The 27,888-nt window shown below is 39.8% G+C and overlaps 1 protein-coding gene across 1 annotated transcript in view; it reads left to right on the top strand.

Annotated features, from left to right (window-relative positions):
• Positions 1-27,888, top strand: part of trim44 (tripartite motif containing 44) — a 177,485-nt gene that overhangs the window by 39,655 nt on the left and 109,942 nt on the right. The window lies entirely within an intron of this gene.

Genomic DNA, 27,888 nt, shown 5'->3' on the forward strand with positions numbered 1-27,888 from the left:
AACCAGAGCATACAAAGCAGTTAACAACAGAGGACTGTAAAGCTTTATGATGAATACAGAAGTTTAGACTGATTTGTTGCGTGTCAGCGATTAAACGTGGCCACAAACCCACTAAACTTCCAAAGGGATATGCGGAATTATAATCAGTGACCCATTATGAATTCTATGTTTGATTTTGTTGGTACCCAGCTGATTGGTTGTTTGAACAATCATAAGATTAACTGATTTGGTCCGTTTAAAAGTTGGATTGTGACCTTTTGTCTAAGTATTTATCTCAAGATATTACAAAGAATTCTGCCACTCTTGAATTCTATCTTTCAGGGTAGAAGAAGCATGGTAAAATACTCTACTTTAAAGCATGGATTTTGGTACATTTGATGTTCTCTCCATTCTTCTTTCCTTTAAAAAAGGAAGATGCATTTTCCTTTTCTTTTTTTGCATGGAATGGGCCTATGCCTTTTTTATTATTATTGCTTCCCAGCTGCTGTGAATTTGAAATGGCAGCTGTTGTAGCCACTTTGGCTATAGCTACAATACAGATTCTGGTCTGTGGTTTAGTTTGGAATTTTAAAAACTACTCATGCAATCCAAATGATATCCAGCTATATTTTTACAGTGCATCAATAAATGCTATGGTGCTGGAAAGTAAAATGAATCCTCCAGCCTAGCCTATTAGCCTGAATTGCATTCATAGCTCCTGTGTGTCATTGCTGTTGTGGAAACAGGCAAGGGAGGCAGCTACTCAAGGAGACAAACACCGTGTCCCTTTAGAACACTGAGGTACTCTGGGGGCGGCAACTCCAGAACCTGACTGAACTGTCACTGAGAGGACCTTTTCATCGGCTGCCCCATGACTAGCATGACCTGCCGGAAGAGCTCCAACTGGTAAACGAGGTGTCAGAATTAAAAACGCAATTGAAGACCCATCTCTTTCGACAGGCCTACCCAGTCAACTTTCAATCATGAATTTGGATTTGCATTCTGTTACCACTATTTGTCAATTCTTTAGTTGTGTTCGGTAAAAGTTATCATGTACATATAAATGTGTGTGTGCTTTCTATGTAATTTATTGTATTTTTATGTTCATTTGTTTTTGAATTTGTTGTACCCTGCCTCGAGCCATCAGCAGATAAATAAATTGCATTATTATTATTATTATTATTATTATTATTATTATTAATTATGAAATCATCCCCACAAAGTTCCTGCCCTGCATACTATCCAAGTCTCAGGGTCAAAATCTATGAAACCCTTGGTTCTGCTGGAACTCTTCTTTTTTAAAAGATAAAAATAATCCTAGTACTATCCTCCATGAGGAGGCATGATTAATTATGGTTTTTAAAAATAAGGCATACAATTTCAACAATAGAAAATAACAATGTGTATATTACAATGTGTATATAACGATATATCCTATAGCATATAAAGGATAGGAAAAAACTTGCAAGATTGAGGTGAAATTCAAGATTTCTTAAGCAAGAAGTATTTCACAATGGCAATTATTTGATCAAGGTCTCCCCACATGTATTTTCCAGGATTCCTTTGAAATAGTTACTTCAAAATGCAGTCTACAATATGACAATTGGTTTCCTGGCAGTTCTAGGTCCATGCATTATTTCCTAAAGAAACATAAGGAAAAGATCCAAACCCTTGTCTCTGTTTAAATCTGCTTTATCCCATAGTTGTTTCTACCTATCAGCTGTCAGAACTCTTTGCCTTGTGCAGTGAAAGCCATCCAGTATACCAGAGGTTTTCAAACTTTTTCAGCCGTGGGGCCCTTTTTGAAGCAAAAGTTTCTCATGGAGCCTGAATAAATGTTTATGTTCTATGTTCTATGATATTATATTATACTAGCTGTGCCCAGCCACGCGTTGCTGTGGCAAAGTGATGGTGGTATTGGTTAAAAATTGTTGTGGAATTTTTATTTGACGTTATTTGTATTTTTAAAATAATTTTATTGTAACTTATCTTTTTTATTTATTATATTTTATTATTTTCTTGTATTATTTTTAGTTATTTTCTGTTATTGTAGTATTTTATTGTATTAATTTTTAGTGTTTTTAATTATTGTTTAGTGTTTTTTATTATTTTTATTGTATTATTTGTATTTATTTTATTTTTTATTCTTTTATTATTATTTGTGTTTTTATTATTTTATTTTATTATTTGTATGTATTATATTTTATTATTTGATTATATTATTTTTATTTATGTTTTTTAATTGTATTATTTTTTATTTGTTTTTTGTATTTTATTATTTTTGTTTCTCTTTGTATTGAGTTGCTCTGAGTTCTGTGGTCTGCCTGGTCATGTTCCAAATGTATTCTCTCCTGATGTTTCGCCTGCATGTATGGCAGGCATCCTCAGAGGTTGTGAAATGTGTTGTAACGAAAGGAAGTGGGGTTTATATATCTGTGGAATGACCAGGGTGGAAGAAAGAACTGTTGACTGCTTTAGGCAAGTGTGAATGTTGGAATTGGCACTGAATAGCCTTGTAGCTTCAAAGCCTGGATGGTTCCTGCCTGCCTGGAATGAACAAAATGTGGCTCCCAATATTTAAAAAATCTGTGAAATCAGGACAGTTAACTAAAGAACAGCACTGAGCAATCAGGGAATTCCAGACATGATGTACTGAGGGTCAGCTAACATCTCCCAAGAAAGAATTCCTCTCCGAAGCAGGAAGTAGGCAGGCCTTGAAGTTGCAAGGGCATTCAATGGCAATCAAGGTGAGGAAGTGGAACATTCACAGTCTCCTGAGACAGATCAGAGTTGTCCCATCCTGGATATCATTGGTGAGATAAAAATAAACATCCCACTTGTCTGTTTTCAAACAGATCTCATAATCTCTGAGGATGCCTGGCATAGACATGGATGGCAGTTTGGCAGCAGAGAGGGTCGTGAGTGAATGAGATGTTTAATCGGCTTTTCCTGAATCCCTTCTTATTATCCACTATATTCAGTTATCCAATGTTCTGCCAGGGTGTTTATGTTGGATAAGTGAGACTCTACTGTATATATTATATTATCTGCTTAGAACTGGATTATATGAGGTTCCTTCTACACAGCTGAATAAAATGCACACTGAAGTGGATTATATGGCAGTGTGGACTCAAGATAATCCAGTTCAAAGCAGATAATATAAGATTATAAATGGATTATATAGCTGTGTGGAAGGGGCTTGAATCTACAATGCCTATATAATCCAGTTCAAATAAGATAATCTGTATTTTATAGGCAGTGTGGAAGAGAGAGTGAGGCCTGAGTAGGTTGCTAGGAGACCAAGTGGGCAGAGCTTAGTCTTCTAAATGGCAGCAATTGGCTGGAGACAATTATTCCTCTCCCTTTAATTAGGACTTTATTTTTCTTTTCTTTTTGTTGTTGGAACGTAGGGGCAAGGATAGTGGATTGTGCTGGCAAATTTCTAGGTTCTGGGGCTTGTACTTTTGTTGTTTAGTGGGAGGGGAGGAAACTGTTTGGCTTTTATATATATATAGATTCAATGAATACAGTGTTCCCTCACTACTTTGCGGTTCACTTTTCGCGGATTCGCTGTTTCACAGTTTTTCAATGAACTCTATAAAACTATTATAAATCATTAAAAAATTACAATTTACAGCCTAAGGAAGGGAGGACTTAAATCTTCATCACTCTATGCCCTCGGAAATCCCACAGGCAATCCCACAATTTTCTCTAAAACATCAATGAACCCATCAGACTCAGGCCGATCTACAACAGAGGGAAATAATAAAGAGAGAGAGTGTGTGGGGGGGGAGAGGGGGGGGGGGAAAGAAGACGGTGCTAGATCCAAACGGTGGCCATCAGGGTCGGCCCCACTATGGAGGCCACGTGAGGCCGCCGCCTCGGGCGCAGGTCCGGGGGGGCACCGTCAGGCTGGGCGGGAGGCAGGGCACCACCCTGACGGTGCCCCGCCTCCCGCCCAGTGCGCCCTGGCCTGGCTGGCCTTGCCCGGCCGGCTGCCGGCTGGGTAAGGCCAGCCAGGCCACAAGGCTTGCCCGGCCAGCTGCCACAAGGCCAGGGTGCACTGGGCGCGAGGCGGGGCACCATCAGGGCGGTGCGTGGGACAAAAACAGCAGATTTATCAAGCATTTGATGTGGTATAGAAAGGGATTTTAAAATAGGACACAGCATTATTTGAGTTAGACCCCATGTTTTTTAGACCTCTGGAAAGAACACAAAGCCAACAGGCATCCCCAAGCTACTCCATAGCAACTTACCAGAAAGTTCCTCATTGTAAGAGCAATAGCAATTGATAGATCTGTCCACTGTGCTGAATCATTTTAAAAACCATCTGATGAGATTGCCTTCACTACATCATTTGACAGGAAGTCCCATACATAATTAGGCATTGTGTGAAAAGGTACTTTTATTCTGTTGTGAAACTACTGCCAATCAATTTGAGTGACCTCAAGTTCTAATATAATGAGAAGGGAAGAAAAAATTTCTTTTCTGTCTGCTTTCACTATGTTCTTTGCAATTTTGTAAGCCCCAGTGTCCCCACCCCGTTATCCTCTGTCTAATTCTAAATAGTCTGAACATGTAACCCTTATGCTTACAGAAACACTTCTAGAGTCTGGGTGGCATAGTGATTTGATTGTTGAACTACAACCCTAGAGATTAGGGTTTGAATTCTCACTCGGCCATGAGAACCCATTGGGTGACCCTGAACAAGTCGCATGGTCTCTTAGCCTAAGAAAACTCTGTAATAGGGTCTCCATAAGTTGAAAACAACTTGAAGACATACAGACAACAGCAACAGAAATTATGGCTGCTCTCTTCTATTATGTCTGTTTTACCCTCTGTTAAACAGTAGTTTGATTAGTGCATAGTATTCTGAACGTGATTTAATGTACCAGAATAACTGCTGGATTAAACCAACAGACATTTTAGTTCAGTCTTCTGTTACCAAAGTGATTAGCTAGATGCCTGTGGGAACTTCACAAGACAGATACAAGTGTTATAGCACCAGAACTTGGTGCTTTTTTTGCCTAAAGTTCACATAATTTCCAGCTAGCATGGCCACTGACCATAATTGTTGGGAGATTAAGAGAGTTGTCCTTTTAAAAACTAATTTCCCAAGGACTTCAGGTTGAGCTTTCATGGTGGCAGGACGGACTTGCTGGAGCTCCCAGTAAGCCTCCGTTATACAGCAATCGGGTAGAGCCCAAGGCTCCCCTCTTCTCATGGATCAAAGCGAGAAGGGATACAAGGCCTGGAAGCACCGTAGATCCGATCCTTGGCCAGAGGGTTTAGGGGAACAGGTCCGGTAAGCTGAGGGAGCGCGGATCGCGGTAATGGCAGCAGACAAGCTGACAAGCTGTCTGCACTAAATGCCAGCCTAGCTCTTTATTTTTAAAATTGTTAAGGAAAGAAGAAGGAACTAAGGGGAACTGTAAGTTAAAAACAATTTTCCCAAAGAGACAATTGTTGAAGCATATGAAAATTTATCAATTTAAGGAGCTAAGGAATTAATTCTAGGTATAATGAAGGGACGATACAATATTATTAAATTTCAAATAATTTAAAGAAGGACATGTATCTGAGACATTGATACAAGGACAATACTAAGGATATTACTATTAAATAAAAGATTTTGTGAAAATGGTGACTTAACTTAGAATTTGGAATGGAAAAGACAAAGGGAAAGCTCATCGACCTTGAGCTTTATATTGTTATGACTGTTGATTCCTTCGTGTAAACAATCCTCTGTCTGAGTGTCTACGGAACACAAGCAGGCTCAAAAGGCATCCTTGGAAGGTTACAAGGCAGGTGGAAAGAAGTCTACCTTAGAAGGGAATAGCGTCAAGAGTGCCATGAAGTTGAAAGCCTAAGCTCGATGTGTCTGCTATAGAGTCCGGAGTTAGGAGGAAACAAAAGGGAAGAGTTCCTGGGCCTTGGAGTACTGGAACCATAGAAAAACAGTGTTGGAGTGAGGAGTTTCTTGGGTACAGTTGGAGCACCGGAACTATAGAAAAACAGCACTACAGAAGGTACCTCTTCCTAAACTGAAAAGTACACCCTGCTTCTTCAGGATTCAATAATAATAACAAAGTAAGTAAGACAGTAGGTGAAGGAGCGGCGTGGGGACAGTGGACTGGAGGAGTGGCGAGTGACAGATCAGCGTTTGGGAGAAGCGGAGGAGTGGCGAAAGACCAACGGGGAGCAACGTGCGACCAGTGGGGGAGCAGCGTTCGCTTAGTGGTTTTAGGGGAGCGTCAGGAAAGAAATCATTGATTAAAACCCAAGTAGGCAGGTAGGGGAGATAGATAGAAAGTTAAAAGTTATTGTTATTGGATTCTAAAAAAAAAAGCCCGCTTTAATTGGACTGGTGATAGCTTAGAATAAAAATTATATACAAAACTGGTTGATATAATTAAAAATATTTATAACAATTAAAGACTAAACTTGGATGAAAGAGAAGTTAGAAAAGGATTATTAAACTAAATTTAAGATATTCAAAATGGCAGGATCCAGGCAAAAAGTTGAAAAAGATGTTAGGGACTACAGAGGAGTAGGTAGAAAGACCCTCACAAACAGAGGAGGTAAACCTCAAGGATATTTTACGGGAAATTTAAAAATTAGCAGAGAAACAGGCAGAATACCAGAAAGAATCTCAATTGAAACTGGATAAACAATCATTACAGCAAAAAGAAATGTGCCAGGAAATGATTGAAATGAAAAAAGAGATTAAAGAGGAGATTGGACTTTTGAAAAAGGAAATTGCAAAATTGCATAAAGATATTAGTGACTTGAAATTAGAAAACGTGAAGCTTCCTAAAACTCAATCTAAACTACAAAAAAAGTAGATGGGTTAGAAGATAAGAAAGCCAAAATGGAGAAATTGCAGGAAAATATAGAGCTAAATGCGAAAGAATTTCAATTACGATTTCGAAATGTTCAAGAGGAAACAGGAGAAAATATAAGGCGGATAATAATAAAATTGATTGCAGATTTACTTCAGTGGGAGGAAGAATTTATAGAAAATGAAGTTGATAAAGTGTACAGGATTCAAACAAACTTTTCAAGGAGAAATCGGGCCACAAGAGATGTAATTATACACTTTGTGAAGAAAAGGTTTCATGATGAAGTTTTGATGAACAACAATAGAAAACCAACTTATTATAAAAATTAAAAAAAATTGTATTAAAAGAATTTTCTCAAACAATCTTGGATAGAAGAAAATATTTTTTCTTAACTGATGAACTAAAAAGACAAAAAGTAAGATTTAGATGGGAGAGAAATGAGGGAGTGATGGTTATGTGGTATGGAGAAAAGCACTGGCTTACATCTGAGGAAAAGACTAAAGATTTTTACCAGAAATTGATGAAAGAGAAAAAAAATAACCTCCCCGGATACAACTCCGCCTTCATCTGTCAAAAGAAAGAAGCCTAAAAGAGCAAGACATCACTCCCCAAAGGGTTCAAGAGAAAGCAATGATGCAAACCCCACTACTACATCAGGCCCATCGGATGTAGGTGATGAAGATGAAGAAAAAATAGAGGAAGAAGAAGAGGCAGAAATAGACACTGACGAAGAAAAAAATGGAAGAGGAAAAAGAACCACTGGAAATAAAAGGAGCTGAAGGCCTTACACATGGATAGAGGTAATCTCACTAGACAATTAAAGTTTTATTCTAACATTATAAATGGATTAAATTCACCAAATAAAAGAAAGGAGGTTACAACGCAATTAAAAAGGGGAAAATTTGATGTAATTGTGTTGCAAGAAACTCATATTTCCCAAAGACATGGGCCCTTTTAATTAACAGAACACTGGGCAAATAATTTTTTTCATCTAATATAAAAAAGAAGAGGAGTTGTGTTGTATATAAACAATAATATCCTGGCGACATTGCAATCAAGAAGGTAGATTTATAGCAGTCCAAATTTTACTTGATCAACAGAAGATTCTTATTTGTAACATCTATGCTCCTAACGGTCCCCAAACTAAATTTATAAAGGAATTAAGAAAACAGATTACAGATGTGGACTTCTTTCATTTAATCATTTTGGGGGATTACAATGGAATTATGGATACGAAGTTAGATACTAGTAAGGTAATTAAAAATAAGAAGAATGAAAAAGCAAGATTAATCCCGCAAAACTTTAGAAAATTGAAAGAAGAATTTGATTTAAAAGACATTTGGTGAATTAACAATCCTGAAACGAGATTATACTTTCTTTTCATACAGGCATAAAACATGGTCGAGAATAGACATGATATGGCGCTCAAATACACTATGTACAAAAGTAGATGAAATTAATATTCTACTATGAGACAAATCCAACCATAGCCCAATAATTATGAGAATTAATCATAAAAAATTCAAAAATGGAGATTAGATAACAATCTACTTAAAAAAAGAGGAAGACATAATTAAAAATAAAAAACTGACGAGAGAATTCTTTGATCTGAACTCTTCACCAGAAATTAAAGATTAAGTAATTTGGGACGCATATAAGGCTTTAATCAGAGGTTATTTTATACAACAAAATGCTGAGAAACACAAATTGAAATTTCAAAAATTAAACAAGATTAACAAAGAAATAAGTATAAAAGAGAAAGAGTTAAAGGAAAACCCACAGAAAACAAATTTAATAAATAAACTGAGAATTCTGCAAAATAGAAAAAGAGACCTAGAATTAGAACAAACCGCAAACCAATGAAAATTTATAAAACAATTCAACTTTGAGAATGCGAACAAGCCAGGAGCATGGCTAGCACGTAAAATAAGAAAGAAACAACAACAACAACTGATAGTAAAAATAAAAAAAGGGAAAGGAACTTTTATTAACAGATAAAGACATTTTACAGGAATTTGGAGAATTCTATACTAAATTATATAAAGAAGAAAATATTAACCTGGATGAAATTGGGGATTACTTAGGTGCACAAAATCTTCAAAAAATTACAGATTTTCAGAGAGAACAATTAAATAAAGAGATAACAGAAGAGGAAATTAGGAAAGCTATGAAAACAATGAAACCAAATAAAGCCCCAGGACCAGATGGGTTCCCAATATATTTTTATAGAGCGCTCGAGGAAGAACTGTTACCTTGGTTAAAGAAAATAATGAATGCTAAACTGAAAGAAAAATTAATACCAGATTCCTGGTCCCAGGTGGATATAATAACAATCCCAAAAGAAAAGGGAGACGAAACAGATGTTTGTAATTACAGACCTATTTCTCTTTTAAACATGGATTATAAAATATTTACTGCCATATTGGCAAATAGATTTTAAAATTTTCTGAATAGTTGGATTGGGAAAGAACAAAATGGATTCCTACCAAATAGAAACATAAAGGACAATGTTAGGTGTGTAATTGATGTAATTGAATACTACGAGCAATATCATCAGAAAGAAGTAGCCATGCTTGTTTTGGACGCTGAAAAAGCGTTTGATAACTTAAATTGGATTTTTTAAAAAATTATTATGTAAAGAATTAGATCTGGGATACTATTTTTTGAATGCCTTAGAGGAGATATACGATAAACAAACTGCCAGTGTTACGAGTCAGACGCCAGCCAATATAATTAACACAGTTTATTGCAAAACAACACAAAAGAGCCTAGAAAGCAACAAAAAAGGGCTCAAAACACTTTCTCTTCAGTGTGAAGTAACAATGTCCAAAAAGAACTCAAAAAACTCGAACTCGGGATATAATCCGGATTATTCTGGGAAATAATCCGGATTAAAACAAACTATGCCGAAACGGCTGGAAACCCACTCCACCTACTAGATGGAGCTTAGCAAACACAGGAAAGTAACCAGCAACAACCCACAGTGACTAGTGGCCACACTGTGCCCCAAAACATCGTTGTGAAGCCAAACTGCGTCGTAAAGGAGAAGTCACAGCCGCCACATCCGGTCCGCGTCGTTAGGGAGAAGTCACAGGCATCAAGTTCCAGTCTGCGTCGTTAGGGAGAAGTCACAGGCATCGAGTTTCAATCTGCGTCATTAAGGAGTAGCCACAAGCACCGAGTTCCAATCCGCGTCGTTAGGGAGACGTCACAGGCATTGAGCTCCAATCTGCGTCGTTAGGAGAAGTCACAAGCTCCAAATCCCAGTCCAAGGTCAACACAAAGAGCCAAAGCGACGGAGGCAAGCCGGCAGCTAATGCATAAAACCAACACAGGACAATCCATCACAAACCCACACAATGCCAGCCCCCGTTGCCACTAAAAACCCGGGTTAACATGTCCCAAAGCAGTCTTCCAAACACGTCTTCTGAAACAGAGATCCCTAAAGTACCCAACAAACACCTTGCCGATTGCAAGGTTACATTAGCAACAAACTTACTTTTATTTACAAGTCCTCCTCCGAACTTGAGCCAGCTAATGCCCTGTCCACAGCTGAACCTTGTTGCTGCAAATCCTCATCGGAGCTGGAGTCACCCAACACCCCACCTCCAGCTGCTGCCCATCTACGATCTCTCCAGCCAGTCCACCTATCCAAACCCATAACTCCCCAGGCTCCATCTGTATCTTCGCTGTGCCATCCCTCAAATGTACCACTGCTTGTGGGTTCCTCAAAAATATCCCGGATCTCTTGTACCCTAGTCCAATCCATCTCTTCACTCCCAGAGTCCGATATCCCATCCTCTTGATTCCCAGCCCCACAATCCCCTTCAAAACCCTCAAAGGTATCAGTGGGTTCCATAAGTATTTCCCGGATTCTCTTCCTTTGTTGCTCCTCATCGGAGTCTTGCTCACGGGTAGTTTTCCTGCCTCTTCTAACACAACTAGTAGTATCTCTACTCGAAGACTCCATCACAAAAGCCAGAGTTGTGATAAACGGCCAACAAACAAAAGAGTTGCCCTCTTTCTCCCCTAATTTCCGTCTTTGCCATAGAAGTATTATTTCCGTCTTTGCCATAGAAGTATTAACAAGAAATATTAGACAGGACTAAATAAATAAAGGAATAAAATTAAGAAGTCGTGAATTTAAAATTTGAGCATTTGCTGATGACATAATATGCATTATTGAATAACCTAGAAACCAAATTTTAAATTGGATTCAGAAAATTGAAAATTTTGGCAGGCTAGCGGGTTTTTATATTAATAAAGAAAAAACAAAAATTCTCTCGAAAAACATGATTAAGAAAAATCAGGAAAGCATACAAGAGATGACAGGAATAAAAGTTGTATCAAAACTTAAGTATTTAGGAGTTTGGATTACGGCAAAAAATGCCCAGTTACTGGAAAATAATTATTTTGTTAAATGGAAAGAGATAAAGAAAGATTTACAACAATGGCAATTTTTAAATATTTCATTATTAGGTCGGATTGCACTCATTAAGATGAATATCTTACATAAATTACTTTATTCCAAAGAAATTTGGAATAAAAAGTTGAGATATACCTGTGCCACTGATTTAAAGGAAAATTGGCTTAAACTATCCCATAGATGGTATATGACACCAAAAAAATTAGGCCTAATGTACAAAAATTATGACAGGAAATGTTGGAAATGTAAAACTCAGGAAGGCTCATTTTATCACCTATGGTGGATCTGTGAAAAGACTAAAAAATATTGGAAAAGAATTCACCAAGAAACACAAATTACAGATTATGAGACTAAATTTGATACAAATGATGACATTTTATTTACATATTGTGCTACAGCTGCCAGCATGACATCTGTGAAATTATGGAAACCAGAGGAAATTCCAAAGAAAGATCCTTGGATGAATAAATTAGAAGAGATACACAGCATGGATAAACTTACGTTCCTTTTGAAAGAAACAAGAGGAAAATATGTTAGAAGAACAAACTGGAATAAAATGGAAGAGTACTTTAAGAAATGTAGTGATATATGTTAGGAGTTTGAAAATTAGAAAAATGTTAAGTACAGTGAACTAATGTTAAAGGGTAAAGAATGGAAGATTAGTTCCCTTTTTTGTTGATGTTTCTCTGAAATTTATCATTCCTTTTTTCTTCATGTACTCTGTGAATGCACACTAATGGAGAAGACTTCACCTGCGCAGGATCCAACGGAAAACTCTTCCAAGCTAAAGTCTGAATTTTTGCGGTAGCCACGCCCCTCTCCCCGCAGGGCATATAAGGCAGCCCTGGGCGTCCGCTCTCCAGATCCTTTTTTTCTGCCGCAAGGCTCACTTCGGACTCTTCGTTCTTGATGTCTTGATGTCAGTGTGCCGCTAAGATTCCCGACTCGGATGGCCACGCCAAGTGCCTCCTCTGCATTGGCGAGGCCCATGTTGTTGGTACTTGCCGCTTTTGCCTAGCTCTCACGGCTGAAGCAAGGAAAAATAGAGTGGCCAGACTCAGGGAGGCGCTCTACGAGAGGTCGCTCGCGCTGGATTCGGCTCCTTCTACTTCAAGGGCGATGTCGGCACTGGCCGCCAAGGCTCCCTCAGTCTCCTCCAGGGCTTCAAGGTCCTACAAGGCGGCTAAGCCTTCTAAACCTCCATGCACGGTGACTACGGCTACAATGTCGACTTGGTCTGGCAAGGTGGGACCCTCCTCGACCTCAAGCTCCTTGACTTCAGCGGCTTCGGTTCGCTCCCATGTGGGGTCCCCACCCTCGACCTCAGCTATGAAGATTGCTTTTAAGAGGGCCCAAGAAGAATCTCGACGTGCCCAGTCCGACTCGGCAGCCATTCCTCCGACACCAGGCAAATCTATGAGGGTGCCCTCTAAACAGCCACCAGCTAAGAGGCGGATGACCCAACGCTCTTCCTCCTCAGCCTCCTCACGTAGAGATGTCCCTTCTTCCTCTGCGACTTCATCGAGAAAATCTTCACCGATTGAACCAGCCCAGCAGCCTCGAGATGCCTCTCAGTCCCCTCCTGAGCAGTTGTCTGAAGGAGAAATACAGGACTCACCCGACCACTCCACCCAGAAAGTGGTCAGGGTACCGATGCCTGAACCCGCCTTAGGGCGTCGACAATCTCAGCAGCAACATTTTCCCCCGACCTCTACCCCGGAATGGGGAAGTCAAACGGCCCGCTTAGCCCAAGCGGCTCAAGCCTTGGCCTCCAAAGACTCTTGGCCGCTTGCTGCTCCTGCTCTTAAGGTCATGCCTCCTCCAGAGACTGTGCTTTCATCTCCTCCTCGGTCTCCTCAAGGGGTCAAGGACGATAGATCGATGTTGATCACCCAGAATCCATCCTTTCAGCTTCCATCGTCTCTCTAGCTATCGACCTCTCACCTCATGATGTCTACAAAGTTGACCCTCCTTCTCCAACAGATAATGTCCGTGCTTTTTCTGGTCAGATGGTCAGAATGGCTGATGCCCTAAGGATGGAAATCAAGCAAACCTCTAAGGCTGTGACTGACCCTGTCTTCAAAAGGGTCCAAGCCCAAGCTCCTCCAGCTACTCTCCTACCGTTTTTTATTGCCCATGCCATTGCCATTCGTCGTCACTCCTGGCTGAGGTCGTCGGGTCTCTCCTCATCCTCTAGACAAGTCATTGAGGACTTACCTTTTGATGCGTTGGGACTTTTCAATGACGGTACTGACAACAAACTCAAATCCAAACATGACTTTAAAATTCTGGCTTCAAAGTGTGGAGTCGGGCAACCTCACGCCCAGCGCACTCGATGGTTCCCTCATCGTTTCTGCCGTTTCCCGCCTCAACCCTTTCAACACCAAGCTTTCAGGCAGTCGTCGGGTTCGAGCCACCAAAGCCAGCACTAGCCTTGCCGCCCGTCTCAGGCTCAGAAGCAACGGGGTCGGGCCACCTCTGCCCCCGCTCAGGCCCATCGTCGTACCTGATGCCATACCTGCGTGCCCAGTCTCTACATTTGGTACTGTTGCAGCCGCCATGTCGCCTCTACAACTCTCCATTTCGCCACCTCTACATGCTTACCTCTTCACAGACCGTCTGGCCCCCTTCTATCACCAGACCGTCTGGCCCCCTTCTATCACCATCTATTACTTCGGATGCCTGGGTTCTCTGCATTGTGCGAGAGGGTTATGCCTTAGAGTTCGAAGAACTCCCTCCTACAGGCCACGTCTCCCTCACCAACCCCTCTCCAGAGATTTACGCCAAAATCGATTCCCTCCTCGCCAAGGGGGCTATTTGTCTTTCTCCATCCAAACAGGACCCTCAAAGCTTCTTTTCCAGATACTTCACTGTCCCAAAAAGAGGGGAGGGTCTTCGCCCCATCCTGGACTTGCGAGCTCTGAACTTGTTCATTTGTCCAACAAAATTCCGGATGGTATCCATCGCATTCATCCTCCCGATGCTCCAGCAAGGAGATTTCTTCATGTCCATAGACTTACGCGATGCATATTTCCACATTACGATACAAAAGGCCCATAGACGCTTTCTCTGCTTCAGGGTCTGCGACCAGACCTACCAGTTTACCATCTTACCCTTCGGCCTCGTCATGGCACCTTGGGTCTTTACCAAGATAGTGGCCGTGGTTGCGGCGTACCGCAGGCATCAAGGAATCACCGTTTTCATGTATGTGGACGACTGGCTTCTTGTCGGGCCCGATGTGGTCATGTTGCAACGCCACGTCGAACACACTCTCCAACTGTTGGATTCGCCTCATTCCATCAACGAAGATCCGCTTCATTGGCGCGCTCTTCGACTCCATTGCCCAAGCTGCCTCTCTTCCATCCGACAGTTTTCTCGCCCTCCGTCATCACCTCACGGTCTGCGAACACAACCGAAGGGTTCGGGCCCGATCCGTCCAGGTCCTTCTGGGTCATATGGTGTCTACTGTTCTCGTCACCCCTTTCGCCAGACTGCACCTCAGGCCTCTGCAAAGGTGGTTCATAGACAATTTCAAACCATCTCACCATCCCAGCTCAAAGTTCCTCTTGGTACCGTGTCATGTCTGCCGGTCCCTTCTTTGATGGAAGTCTCGAACCAATGTGTGCAAAGGCCTACCATTCCACCCCACTCTCCCGTCAGTCACCATAACCACGGACTCCTCCAACTATGACTGGGGAGCTCACGTGGACGGCCTCACCGTCCAAGACCTCTGGTCCCCTCTTGAGGGGAACAGTCATATAAACTTCTTAGAACTTTTTGCCATCTTCAAGGCCTTGAAGGCCTTTGCCCGTCTAATACTCCACAAGACTGTTCTCATTCAAACGGACAACACAGTGGCGGTATTCTACATCACCAAACAGGGCGGCACGGGTTCGAGAAACCTGATGTCTCTCTCCACCCGCATCTGGCAGTGGTGGATAGTCCACAAAGTCGACATACTGGCGCTCCATCTCCCGGGCCACCAGAATGGCCTAGCCGATGTCCTAAACAGGATGACGAGCTCTTCTCACGAGTGGCAGCTCGATCCCAACACTCTCCATGATCTCTCATTGCTAATAGTCAACACGGATTTACCAAAAACAAGTCATGCCAGACTAATCTGATCTCTTTTTTCGATAGAGTTACGAGTTGGGTCGATACAGGGAATGCTGTGGATGTAGCCTACCTGGATTTCAGTAAGGCCTTCGACAAAGTCCCCCACGACCTTCTGGCAAACAAACTAGTAAAATGTGGGCTAGACAAAACTACGGTTAGGTGGATCTGTAATTGGCTAAGCGAACGAACCCAAAGGGTGCTCACCAATGCGTCGTCTTCATCATGGAAAGAAGTGACAAGTGGAGTGCCGCAGGGTTCCGTCCTGGGCCCGGTTCTGTTCAACATCTTTATTAACGACTTAGACGAAGGGTTAGAAGGCACGATCATCAAGTTTGCAGATGACACAAAACTGGGAGGGATAGCTAACACTCCAGAAGACAGGAGCAGAATTCAATACGATCTTGACAGACTAGAAAGATGGGCCAAAACTAACAAAATGAAGTTCAACAGGGACAAATGCAAGATACTTCACTTCGGCAGAAAAAATGGAAATCAAAGATACAGAATGGGGGACGCCTGGCTTGACAGCAGTGTGTGCGAAAAAGACCTTGGAGTCCTCGTGGACAACAAGTTAAACATGAGCCAACAATGTGATGCGGCTGCTAAAAAAGCCAATGGGATTCTGGCCTGCATCAATAGGGGAATAGCGTCTAGATCCAGGGAAGTCATGCTCCCCCTCTATTCTGCCTTGATCAGACCACACCTGGAATACTGTGTCCAATTTTGGGCACCACAGTTGAAGGGAGATGTTGACAAGCTGGAAAGCGTCCAGAGGAGGGCGACTAAAATGATTAAGGGTCTGGAGAACAAGCCCTATGAGGAGCGGCTTAAAGAGCTGGGCATGTTTAGCCTGCAAAAGAGAAGGCTGAGAGGAGACATGATAGCCATGTACAAATATGTGAAGGGAAGTCATAGGGAAGAAGGAGCAAGCTTGTTTTCTGCTTCCCTGCAGACTAGGACACGGAACAATGGCTTCAAACTACAGGAAAGGAGATTCCACCTGAACATCAGGAAGAACTTCCTCACTGTGAGAGCTGTTCGACAGTGGAACTCTCTCCCCGGGGCCGTGGTGGAGGCTCCTTCCTTGGAGGCTTTTAAGCAGAGGCTGGATGGCCATCTGTCGGGGGTGCTTTGAATGCGATTTCCTGCTTCTTGGCAGGGGGTTGGACTAGATGGCCCATGTGGTCTCTTCCAACTCTACTATTCTATGATTCTATGATTCTATGATTCTTTCGCGAATGGGGATGGCCTACCCTAGATCTCTTTGGCTCTCCTCAGAACGCGCAGCTACCTTGATATGGAGCGAGACTTCCTCCAGCCTCGTTTCCCGGGTGCCTCAGGGACGCCTTTCTCCTAGACTGGTCGACGGAACCACTCTACCTGTTTCCTCCTTTCCCTCTGATACCGAAGGTGTTGGAGAGACTTCTCCTTGCTTCGGCTACGGCGATTCTAATAGCCCCAGCATGGCAGCAACAGCCATGGTATCCGGCTCTTCTTCACCTCTCCAGAGAGACCTTTCGCTCTCTTCCGCCTCTGCATCACCTCCTGTCCAGGAAGAACAGTCCAATTCTCCATCTGGACATCCTGTCTCTACATCTCACTGCATGGAGGATTCTCGCCTAGCTTCCCTCCATCCAGACCTCCAAAAGGTTTTCCGCGCAGCACACAAGCCGGCTAAGACCAGGACCTATGCCTATAAGATCTCTCGGTTTTGTGCCTTCCTTCGATCCTGAGACATTGACACTTTCCCGACCTCGGTACCAGTGGTCCTGGATTTCCTACTTACCCTCGCCGAGCGAAAGCTTTCCCTCGCCTCTGTGAAATCCTATTTAGCTGCCTTGTCTTGGTGCTTCCAACACCATGGTCAGCCATCTCTGTTCAGCGATCATCTCATAAAGACTTTCCTGAGGAGCTAGAACAATCACTACCCTCCGGCGCAGCCACCAACGCTTGGTTGGAGCCTCGAACTCATGCTTTCCCAGCTCATATCCTCCCCGTTTGAGCCACTGGCATCAACAGACCTTCACTTACTCTCATGGAAGGTAGCCTTCTTAGTTGCTGTCACTTCGGCCCATAGGCCTTCGGAGCTGGCAGTTCTTGGAGTGGATGAACCTTACCTTCGCTTCCACCACGACTGTGCCGTACTGCGTCTGGATATCACCTTTCTTCCTATGGTGGTCTCTGCTTTTCATCTAAATCAAGACATTGTGCTCCCAGCCTTTTCATCTCCGCTCGAACGAAGATTTCACCTTTTGGATGTTAAAAGAGCTCTCCTCTTCTATAGAGACCGAACTAGGGCAACGCGCAAGACACCGAGACTTTTTGTCGCTTATGCCCCGGACAAGTTGGGTAACCCAATCTCCTCCCAAAGACTCTCCCACTGGATTGCGCAAGCCATTGGGCTTGCTTTCGAACTGGCTAAACGCCCCCCTCCTCTGTTGATCCGCCCGAGATCAACGAGGGGCCTTTCTACCTCAACTGCCTTTCTCAGGGGCATCCCTCTTGACTCTATCTGCAAATCAGCAATTTGGTCGAACCCTTCGACATTAGTCTCCCACTATAGAATGGACTCTAGGGCTCAGAAAGACTCTGCTTTGTCCTCTTGCTTGTCATAGGAGGCATTGTTTTTCCCTTACAGGACACTTACCTGCAAAAAGAAAAAGAAAGGAGAGAAAAGGGGAAGGATGTGACTGGAGACACAGAGAGTAGGAAGGGAAAGAAGGCGATTAATTTCACACCAAGCGTTGTTGTTTCCATAACAAGTTTTATTTCTTCTCTTCTTTCACTATGTTTATATAACTGTACTGGAGCAATGCTACTCTCGTTCCTCTTCTTTCCCCTACAACGGTTTACACTGTTAGAGGTCTACTTACCTCTCGGTCCTATCCTAAGGACAAGTTGCACCTTGTTTTTCTCCCTTTGGGGGATACTGTTGTTCTACTTGCACTTTCCCCGGGCCTTTTTGATGCCCACTTAATGGGGATACACCTCAACATGGTTATGTCTCATGTTTATGTACCTGGTCGATATGCTGACCTCATTGCACATTGTGCCTTATTTCTCTTGAGGTGTCCTAATAAAAATTGGGTTTGGACATTCAACTCGTTGTCGGGTTTGCTCTGTCCCACCGTCCTGGACCTCAGTTTGCTAGTCTCCATTAGTGTGCATTCACAGAGTACATGAAGAAAAAGGTCAGGTTGCTTACCTGTAACCATGTTTCTTCGAGTGTACTCTGTGAATTGACACAAACCTGCCCTTCCATCCCCGCTGTCAAACCTCTCCCTTTCTCGTTGCCTTTGTGGTACAGGAACTGGAGAGGACGCCCAGGCCTGCCTTATATGCCCTGAGCGGAGAGGGACGTGGCTACCACCAAAATTCAAACTTTAGCTTGGAAGAGTTTTCCATTGGAGCCTGCACAGGTGCAGTCTTCTCCATTAGTGTGAATTCACAGAGTACACTCAAAGAAACATGGTTACAGATAAGCAACCTGACCTTCTGATTCATTCCCTTCCCCCCTCCCCGTTTTCCCCCACTCCTTTCCTAACTTTCCCTTTCTATCTCCCCCTTTTCCTTGCACTTATCCCTGTTTTTACAATCTGCACTGTATTGGAAAATTATTAATAAGAATTATTTTTAAAAAAACAACAACTAATTTCCCATGATCAGAATGGTGCCCTACTGTTCATACAGCACAAATACATATGGCTTCTGATGTTGGAAACCATTGGTCAATTTATCCTCTGTACATCATAATTTGAAAACAAGGGGGGGGGGCAATCCTTTTTTACAGAGTAAGTAAGTAAATAAGTAAGTAAGTAACTTTATTTTTCTACCCCGCCACCATCTCCCGGCAGGGACTTGGAGTGACTACACGGGTCAGGAGCCCGAAATACAAAACAATAAATCAGAGGACTTCACTCCCCTGAGAAGTACATTATATACAGAAGTTTTTATGTTTGATCCAAATAGAGCAAAATACAATGGGGACGTGCTTCCAGTCACTACCAACAATATTTGGATAGGTGGAAAATTTGCTGATTTTATTAGAGGATTTCATACGTTCCTCTGTTAGCCACCATTGTAAGAACTATCTGTTTCTTATTTTCTACTTCCTACTGTGTTAACCTTTTTCTACTCATGGGAGAACCAGTGTTCTTATATCATGTCAGGGAAATTTTCAAGGCCTTTTAAGATTGAAGTATGCAATATGCAATATTGCCCTTTTGCACATGCTTCTTAACATTTTGAAATGTTGACAAAGCAGGAATTTTCCATGTTGTTTTTTTTAGCTCTTTATATTTAATGGTTTTGCTTCCTTGCATAAGTTAACTGGAATAAATCTTAGGTAATCTATTTTCAGTTTGAGCTACAGGAACCATACTGCCTGGACCTGGTGACTTAATTAGTTTGCAATCTGTCAGAACTTTAGTTTTTTTGTGTGTGTGTATAGCTCTTTTGTTTTTAAAATAACTCAAATAAACAGTAAAGAAAAAAGAAGGGAAAGATTGGGAACATGAGAAGATATTGTATGGAAGTTACAGAGCTATGTTAAATAGTTCTACACATTAGTATTGTATCATCGAAGATATAGAAAGGGGGGGGGGAGTTTCGTTATACACATTTAGTATAGGAAGAAAATAAAGCAAAAGAAAAAAGTTTAACACCTTATAATAGTAGAATAATAGAAGTGACCATCCAGGAAATCAAAGCACTCAACAGATGGGCATCCAACCTCTGTTTAAAAACCTCTAGAGTTGGAGACTCCACCACCCTCCAAACAGCATATTTCATTATCAAACAGCTCTTACCATGAGAAAGTTCTTAATAACGTTTAGTTAGAATCAGTTTTCTTGTGGTTTAAATCCATTTGTCTGTGATCATTATATTTTAAACTTAGTCTTTCCTGTAGTACTTTTGTAGGAGAAAGTAAAGAGGCTATAATCTGACAGTGCTGAGGCAGGGCAGAACTTGCTCATTACACCTGTTCTTGGCATCTACAGTGTTTGTCAGGAGCCATGTTTTATCCCTCTTTAGTGGCATCTCTGGTGGAAGACCCTACAGTTTTTTTGTCTCAATAACCCCCTTAGAATAGTTTATAAGGCTACGGTAAAAATAATTGGGATGAAATGACTACTATGGTCTCAATTCCACATAAAGGTGACAACTTGTAATCTCACTTGGCCATAGAAACCCACTTGGTGACTTTAGGCAAATCACACTATCTTAGTCTCAAAATCAAACCCACCTGAACAAATCTTGCCAAGAAAACCCTATGATAAATTTGCCATAATTCAAAACTTGAAGGCACACAACAAGAATAAGGGTGTCAGAAGAGTTTTAAGGGACCAGAAGGACTGCCTCCTCTCATGCAGGAGTGCATAACAGTTTAGACCAGGCCTGCACAACCTGTAGCCCTCCAGGTTTTTGGACTTCGGATCCCAGAATTCCTGACCATTGGACAAGCAGGCTTGGGCTTATGGGAGTCAGAGTCCTAAACACCTGTAAGGCCGTAGGTTGTGCCTTGCTGAATAAGACCAAATGTTAACCAACTTCAGAATTTTGTCTCCTTACATGAACATGGAATATTACAAACGGGGTACTAAACGTATTGCTTTTCCTTGTTATCCTCTTCCAGCACACATTGTTCACATGCAGATAGCTTTTGTACATGATACTACTATTCAGCTGAGTTGATTAATTGCTGAGGTCTTCTCACATGTTTTTTTAAAAAATGTTCTGAATTTTTTTTTTAAAAAAAGGAATATTACCACTCTATTCATTCTACAGAAAGTTTGTCACTTTAGAATCATAAAATATATTTTGTATAACTTGGCCTCTTAACAGTTTTTTTCTGAAATGAAAACTGCTGATTGAATTTACTTTTTAAATAGAATATTTTGTTACAAGTTGAGCTACATGATTTTGGACTATAAGGAAAGCTATTGGTTAATACAGTTTATGAGGAGCAAATGGAAAACACCAAAACAACAGAAGCATATGAAATCCTCCACAACCAAAGAGAATTTTTTTTGTTATCTTTAGTCCTCCAAGTAACTACAGAGTACTAATTCCCATTAAAAGGAAACAAACGAATTCTCTAGGTTACATGTTACATGGACTATTTAAGAGTTGTATAGCCTAAACTGGTATATTACTTATATTACTTATTATTTGCTACTCCCTCAAGATATATGAAAACTTGTGTTGTGTAAGATAGTCACTTCATTGTATTGAGTTTCAACAACTTTAGCTATTTAGATTTTCAACAACCCTAAGGATTTAATCTCTTTTAGAGTTATCTGCACTAGGGAAAAGGTCCAGCAGGGGCTGACATGACTAGTGTAAAAATATTCTAGCTTCTGAGGGGACTTAAGTGAATGAAGTGATTACACATCAACTTTGGGGAAGGAGAGGAGACAAAATAAGATAGAGTGATAGAGGCCAAGACGATGACAACACCAAAAATTAAAATGGACAGAAATAAGGATAAGAAAGCACAAGGAACTCAAGGGAGGAAGGACTCAATAACGGAGGAATTTAGCACGAAAGATATTATGAGGGAGATTTTGAAAATTCAAATAGAGATGCAAAAAATGCAAGAGAAGCAGGACATACAATATAACACAATCAGAAATGAAATGGATGAAATGAAGAGAGATTTAAAGGAGGAGTTGCAGTTGACTATAAAAGAGGAACTTAGATCTGTCTACAATGACATAGAAACAATAAAACAAGGAAACAAGGATTGTGTTAAGGAAAATATAATATTACAGAAAAAACAAATGGATATGGAAAGAACAATAAACACAATGGAAGAAACAATAGAGACATTAAAACAACAACAAGAAACACTAGAAGCTAAGGAGAAAGAATACCAGCTGAGATTTAGGAATATAGCGGAAGAAGAAAAGAAAAATATCAGAAACATAATTATGGGAACAATATCACAAATAACTAAAAAGACGGAAGAGGAGTTAGAGGGTAACATCAACAGGATATATAGAGTACAAACCAATTATGCTAGAAGACATAATACTCCAAGGGATGTATTGGTATATTTTGATAGAAAAAATCTTAGGGATGAAATTCTAAAAGGAAATGCGAAATCACCAACTTATCATAAGGGTAATCAAATAGCAATACTAAAAGAATACCCTCTGTCAATAATAGAAAGGAGACGTAAGTACTTTTTTCTCACAGACGAATTAAAGAAAAGAAATGTAAGATTTAAATGGGAGAAAAGAGAGGGATTGATGGTTACTTGGGAGGGAATAAAATACTGGTTAACATCAGAATACAAAGCAAAAGCATTTTATGATAAATATATTAAACTGGAAGGAGAAGACCAAGATAAATATGGTAAACATCAGGATACTACAAAAGGCATCGGCACAATGGGAGAGGAAAATTTTGACAAATCTTGGGGTAGACAGATTAAAAGGCTGAGAGAGATATCTCCCAAGGACTATGTAAAGCAAACGGAAATAAGTAAGACAAATACGATTGTCGAGAGGGCGATAGAAGTTGAAGAGGAAAATGTCACAGAAAATTAAAATATACTCAAACAATGTTAATGGGGTAAATAGCCCAAATAAAAGAAAAAAGATTATGGCACCATTTGCAAAAGGGTCGTTATGATATTATTTCCCTGCAGGAAACACATATCATTTATAAACACGTCATACACTTGGGACAGAAAAAATTAGGAAAACTTTATTATGCCTCAGGCTCAGAGAGAAAAAGAGGAGTTGCTTCATATATCAGTGAGAAATCCCCTCAAAACTGGCATTTAGAGACCAGGAGGGTAGAATGATAGGTATACTTATAGAGTGGGGTGACAAGAAGATCCTACTGTGTAATATATACGCCCCAAATGGGGCAAAAACAAAATTTGTAACGCAACTTAACAGGGAAATTGGACAACAAGACTATGATGACTTAATAATAATGGGTGATTATAATGGGGTTTTAGAGACATCTATGGACAGAACTAAAACAGAAAAAAGTAAAGACACTATCAGTGAGCGATTTACCAAAAAACTTTAAGATACTAAAGGGGGAACATGGTCTTATTGATATCTGGAGACACTACCACCCAAAAGTCAAAGATTATACCTTTTTTTCTGACCGCCATCAATCATGGTCGAGAATTGATATGGTTTGGGGCACAAGAGATATAGTAACAAAGGCGATAAAATCAAAAATACTTCCTAGATTAATTTCAGATCATGCCCCCCTGGAAATAATATTAGAAAATAGGGGTTACAGATCCACAACATTTAGATGGAGACTCAATGATCAACTTATAAAAGGAGAAATTGACCAAAATAAATACAAAAATATTTTGAGGGAATACTTTACTTTAAATTCAGTAGGAGAGCCATCGGTGGACATAATATGGGATGCCAGTAAGGCCTATATGAGAGATCTTTTTATACAGCACAAATCTATTAAAGATAAGGAAAGGAAAAGTGCAATCAAAAAGATAGAAGAAGGAATAGCAGAACTAGAGGTAAAATTAAAGAAGGATCCTAAGAATAAAAAAGCAGAACTACACTTAAACGTACTCAAAAAACAACTTGATACAACACAGCTGGAGGAAATAGAAAACAAACTTAAATTTATAAAGCAACACCATTTTGAGAATGCTAATAAAATAGGCAGATGGTTAGCTTGGAAGGTGACGAAAAAGAAACAACAACAATATATAAGTAGGATTGAGGAAGAGGGGAAAACATATTCTAAACAAAGTGAGATAGAAAAACAGTTTAACAATTATTATCATCAGCTATACGCTGACGAAAAGATCCCAGAAGAGAAGATAACACATTATTTAGGAAAGCAGAAAATTGAGAAAATTACTGAAGAACAAAGGGAAAGACTGAATAAAAAAATCACAGGAGAAGAAATACGAGGAGCCATCAAGAACTTATCCCTAGGAAAGGCACCAGGACCTGATGGATTCACGTCCTTATACTATAAAACATTTCTGAAGGAAATAATAGAGCCCCTGACAAATGTAATGAATAGGGCATTGGAAGAGAAGCAAATACCATATTCATGGAAATCAGCAAATATAACAGTAATACCAAAAGAAGGAGCTGATAAAACAAAGGTGAAGAATTATAGACCGATCTCCCTGCTTAATACCGATTATAAGATTTTTACTAACATCTTAGCATCAAGGTTGAAAGAAATTCTTAATGAAAAAATAGGCCAAGAACAAACGGGCTTCCTACCAGGAAGACATATTAAAGACAACATCAGAACAATTCTGAACATAATTGAATATTATGATAAAAATATTCAAAAGGAAGTAGGTCTTTTATTTATAGATGCCGAAAAGGCCTTCGACAGGGTCAACTGGAACTTCATAATTGAAGTCCTAAAGGAAATGGATGTTGGTTATTACTTTTTAAATGCTATCCAAGCAATCTATTCGCACCAATTTGCGAGTATTATAATCAATGGTAATAAAACGGAAGAGTTCAGCATATCTAAAGGGACGAGACAGGGGTGTCCCCTCTCCCTGCTAATCTTTATTTTAGTTTTGGAGATTCTGTTAACAAGAATCAGAAAGAATAATGAATTAAAAGGACTGAAAATTAAAAATTATAGCTACAAACTCTGTGCTTTTGCAGACGATGTGGCATGTATTATAGAAGATCCGGCTAATCATTGGACTATATGGTGGAAAGAATTAATAACATTTGGGGAGGTAGCAGGACTTAAAATCAATAAAGAAAAAACAAAAATGATAACTAAAAATATTTCAGGGAAGCACAAAGATGAACTAGAAAAACTTACCGGTATAAAAATAGTTAGAAAGGTCAAATACCTCGGAATAGAGATTACTGCAAGTAACGCTCAGCTACTTAAAAATAACTATGAAAAAAAATGGACAGAGATAAAAGAGAAGATGAAAAGATGGAGTAACTTAAAATTATCTCTTCTAGGTAGAATTGTGGTAGTGAAGATGAATATTCTTCCAGAAGTCCTATATATATTCCAAACAATACCAATATTAAGATCTAGAATGATATTTACAAAATGGGATAAAGATATTAAGAAGTTTATTTGGGAAAATAAAAAAGCTCGAATAAAAATTTCAAGCTTAAAAGATGACAGAAAAAGAGGGGGACTGGGACTCCCAGACCTAGAACTATATTATGAGGCGGCAGCATTGACCTGGGTGAGAGACTGGGTCACATTAGAAAAGAAAAGAATCCTAGCATTGGAGGGTGTAGAGTTGAGAAGGGGATGGCATAGTTATTTATGGAAAGACAAGATCAAAATAGAAAAAAATTTCAAAAATCACTTCATAAGGGCCGCGCTAATTAGAATATGGGATAAATTTAAATTAGATTCCACACCAAAACTCCAATGTGGTTCTCACCTATAGAAGCTAATCACAGAAGAGAATCCTCAACTGATCAATGGCTTGCATATAAACAATTATTAACACTCAATAATCAAGAGATAAAGCTAAAAACACATGAAGAGATAAGAAAAGAAGACCCAAATAGTAGCTGGCTTCACTATTGGCAGATTAGGGAAGAATATAAAGAAGATAAGGAGAAAGGATTTGAAACGACAGAAAAATTTTGGGATAAAATTTTGAAAATAAATACTAAATTATTAAGAATACTCTATAAACAACTACTTACTTGGGCTCTCGAGGAAGAACAAATAAAAGAAGTGATGATAAAATGGGCTAGAGCGGTAGGTCATACTATTCATCTTAGCCAATGGGAAGAAATTTGGGGGAAAAAACTGAGGTGGGCATACGCCACAGAAATTAAAGAAAATTGGTACAAGATGTTCCATATGTGGTATTTAACACCAAATAAGCTAGCCAGATACAGTAAAGGGAATATTAATGGAAATTGCTGGAAGTGTGGGAAACACTCAGGCACTTTCCTCCACATGTGGTGGGAGTGCAAGAAAATCAAGAAATTCTGGTATGAAATTTATAAAAAAATGATAAAAAATGTACAAAAAAGTTTGAATTCAAGCCAGAATGTTTTTTACTAGGGATTACTGACCCAAAGATAGATAGAAATACAGATAGACTAATATTTTTTCTAACCACAGCGGCAAGAATAACTCTAGCACAGGTCTGGAAAACAAAGGAAGTGCCTAGTATGGAGAAATGGATTAGTAAAGTAATGGATGTGATGAATATGGACCTATTGACACAGAGGTTAGCACAAAACAGAAATCCCAAAAACAGCACGGATTGGAGACCCATGAAAGAGTACTTAATAAAAGGAAAAATAAACATTCACATAGAATTGATCTAAGGAAACTTCCTGGGGAAGTATTAGGAATAAAAACAACATTAATAACAAATGCTGTTAAACCGTTTCTTTTAAATATAAAAGTAAACTATATGATTATGGCGAAATATAAAGAGGACCAATTCCAGAGCTCTGGAAGTCACAGAGACTTATAGCAACTGAGAAATGATATGTATATATCTACTATTAATTTTTACTTTCTTTCTTTTCTTTTCTTTTCTTCTCCCCTTATCTTCTCTTCTTCTTCTTTGGTTTTTCATACACGTTATGTTGGTATTTGGGTTGTGGTATCTAAAAGATACTTTTTTTATTCTAAAGGGGAAAAAGACTACTGGCTGTAATAAGAAAGATACAAGTTGCTTGTAAAATGCACAATAAAAACAATGTTAAAAAAAAAGGAAACAAACGAAACCTCTGAGAATAGGGAACTATTACCAAGAATTGCAATGGTGTGAGATACTGTACGCTATTTTTCATCAAAGTCTATGTGCCATGTAGTTTTTAAGAAATAAGGGAAGTAAATATATGAACATTTTGTCTTAAATAATTTGTTCATTGTTGTAAAACAAAGCATTCCATAATTTTTTAAAAACTTTTCCAGAAAAAATTGGGATTATATAATATAATATTATATATTATATTATGAATTTTACAATTTTAATGGATTTACACATCTTTAGTTGACAAAATGTTTTTCCATAAATGTTTTTGATAATGTAAAAACCATTTTGAATGATGAATATAGAAAATTATATTCTGCATCTGCATATTTAATGTACATATAAACAACATAATATTAAATGAGAACTTGGATCAGAGGGATATATTTCTCAGGGTTGGTTCCAGTTAGGCAAAAACTTAAGGCAGAGATCCAGGTTTCAACTCTGTGGAATACACAAGAAGCCTCCAAACTATGGAGACCTGTTTGTACCAGATTTTGAAAAAAGTTGTCAAGACACAGAGGCCTTAAAGAGCCACACACACCATTTAGTCCAACAAAAGGTTTATTGCTAAACAAAATATGCTCAGAGACACTTAACTACAATGTCTCTGGCCAAAACTCAAAGAACTTGCCCAAACTGGGCTCCAAAAGGCAAACGGAAAATAACCCGGATTAAACAGAAAGAAAACCCAGATTAAAACACAGTCAAAGTAACAGCAAGCAAACAGCACTGTAACGAAAGAGTTCCAACAGACAGCACTGCACCAAAAGAGTTAAATTCAA

Source organism: Anolis carolinensis, chromosome 1 (assembly GCF_035594765.1).
Source record: "Anolis carolinensis isolate JA03-04 chromosome 1, rAnoCar3.1.pri, whole genome shotgun sequence".
Lineage (NCBI taxonomy): Eukaryota > Metazoa > Chordata > Lepidosauria > Squamata > Dactyloidae > Anolis > Anolis carolinensis.